A 3,007-nucleotide genomic window follows, 5' to 3' on the forward strand; every position below is an offset into this window, starting at 1 on the left:
TTTTTCCAAAACCAATAGCGATTGTCTCTGTCCCAAGAAACAGCCCTATGCGAAATTTGAAGATGATCGGACTTAAATTGCGAGCTGTACTTTGTGCACAAAATTACATATACAGACAGACGGACGGACAGACAGACGGACATCCCTAAATCGACTCAGAATTTAATTCTAAGCCGATCGGTATACTAAAAGATGGGTCTATGACCACTATTTCTTGGCGTTACATACAAATGCAAAAACTTATTATACCCTGTACCACAGTAGTGGTGAAGGGTATAAAAATATATCGAATTTTGGACAAAGTAAACACTTTATATCAGAGAAATGCGTCTCCTATTCTAACCAAAATTCGTAATTGTATTTTAAGGACATGAAATCTGTGGCCTCACAACAATATTTTTTTCAGTGTAAATTCGACAGGGCCAAATCTTGGCGGTTTATATAGAAATAATAATATATAATTGTTATAATAATACTTAACATAAATTCGTATTTTGAGATTTTTATGAGATTTGTATACCCTAAACCACATAGTGGTTAGGCTCTAATAAGTTTGATCTGCCAAAAAATGTACCTACCAGAAATATTGATTTTAGACCCCATAAAATATATACCGATCGACTCAGAATCACCTCCTTAGTCGATCTAAGGAGGTGATTGCCCCTAATAACCTCATTAGGGCCACAATGTAGGGACATTTTCACTCAACACAATTTGTAATAATTTTTACATTTTGGTGGCTCTAGAGGAGGAAATTCGAAGCCCGCAAGGCTTGATCTTTAACAATGTGTGGTAGCAACAGTTACCACTCGTGCCAAAAAAAAATCTAACAAAATTTGAAGATCTACCAAACAAATATTTCTATAGAAATTTTTGTCAACATTTAATTTCTATAGAAAATTTTGTCAAAATTGTATTTCTATAGAATTTTTTTTTTCAAAATATTATTTCTTTATTTATTTTCTCATAATTTTATTTCTATAGCATTTATTGTCAAAATTTTTATTCTATACAAAAATTTCTCACAAAAATTTGTTTATAGAAACTTTTTCCAAAATTTTATTTTTATAGAGATTTAACAAAAAAGATTACTATTTTGGGTAGAATTCTACCAACTGTGGCAACCGTGGTGGTAATGCAAATTTATATTCTAAGTTATATACGTTGCATATTCATGTTTTGAGATAATAAAGTACTTAGAACCAGGGCTGTGGAGTCGAGCCAATTTTGCCCGACTCCGACTCCGACTCCAGCATTTTTCATCAACTCGACTCCGGAGTCGGAGTCGGAGTCGAGTTGATGAAAATATAACTAAATCTCATTTTAATACCACTAATTTGTAGTTCTATTGTGGGGGTACCGTAAGTGGATCGATATAAAGTATCGTATTTATTTATGTGTGCAAAAAAGGTCTTAATTTCGCATTAGACGCCAATTGAACTCTATATTTCGAATTTAGGGCAATGTTTAATAAATAAAATAATGATATAAACACCCATCATAATATGAGAAGATACCAACAGTATATGTATTTGTGGACCAAAATTATTGATACTATCTCAAATCCTTTAAATTTGTTGCGAGCTATATAAAGGTTTATATTCCCATCTGCATGAATTTGAATCTGAATCGATTTAGACAAAATTGTATACACTTCTACAAAATCTATGTACTTAAAATTTACATCTAACGTTATGGGAAATATTTATAATTGCAAAAAATGCATTTATGATTCATTCATTGAAAAATTTGAAAATTTGAGTCTTTTCTACAAGTTTTCGACTTAGCAGTGAGTATACAATTTTGGAAAAATTTTTGTCTAGTAAATAAAATTTTGCAAAATTTTCTATAGAAAAAATTTTCCAAAATATTCTATAGAAACAAAATTTTGACTAAATTTTCTATAGAAATACAATTTTGACTAAATTTTATATAAAAAAATATTTCTATAGTAATAAAATTTTGAATACATTTTTTATAGCAGTGAGTACCAGTGAGCATCAGTAAGAAAAAAATATTTGAGAAAATTTGCTATAGAAATAAAATGTGACAATTTTTTCTTATAGAAATAAAATTTTGAAAAAATTATCAATAAAAATACAATTTTAGAAAAATTTTTGTGTAGTAAATAAAATTCTGCAAAATATTCTACAGGCGCAACATTTTGACTAAATTTTCTATAGAAATACAATTTTGACTTAAATTTTTATAGAAAGAAAATTATCAATAGAAATAAAATTTTGAAAAATTTTTGTGTAACAAACAAAATTTTCAAAATTTTCTATAGAAATAAAATTTTGCAAAATATTCTATAGAAACAAAATTTTAACTCAATTTTCTATAGAAATAAAACTTTGACTAAATTTTCTATAGAAAAATATATTTCTATAGTAATAAAATTTTGAATAAATTTTTTATAGAAATAAAATATTGAGAAAATTTGCTATAGAAATAAAATTTTGACAACACTTTTTATAGAAATACCATTTTGACAAAATTTTCTATAAAAAAACAACTTTGAAAAATTTTTCTGTCAATATTCCACATATGTATATGGCCTTAAAATAAAATTAAAAAAAATAATTTCGATTGTTCGAAATATTTCAAATAAATTGATATGGGCATTAAAATGGATCAATCCAGCCCATCTGCTAGTGTAACATTCTAGGAAACGTAAAAAGATAGCCGTAATTGGAAGTTGGTTTTCAATTACAATCATGCTGTGCATTGATCGAATGAATAACGCAATGGAAACTAATTTGCGTAAAAACTTGCTTAGTTACAAAAATGTGAAGTGTTTTAAAAAATTTTGTTTAGCCGGAGTCGGAGTCGAGCAAAATTTTTACGACTCCGACTCCGACTCCAGCAAAATCTTCAGACTCCGACTCCAAGACTCCGACTCCGGCTCCACAGCCCTGCTTAGAACCATTTTTGTTTTGTAAAATTTTTTAAATTTAACGAAAAATATTGTAGGGAAAATTGTATGGGAAAGTAGGGAACTTTTTTT

This window comes from Haematobia irritans, chromosome 4, assembly GCF_050003625.1.
Source record: "Haematobia irritans isolate KBUSLIRL chromosome 4, ASM5000362v1, whole genome shotgun sequence".
Classification (NCBI taxonomy): Eukaryota; Metazoa; Arthropoda; class Insecta; order Diptera; family Muscidae; genus Haematobia; species Haematobia irritans.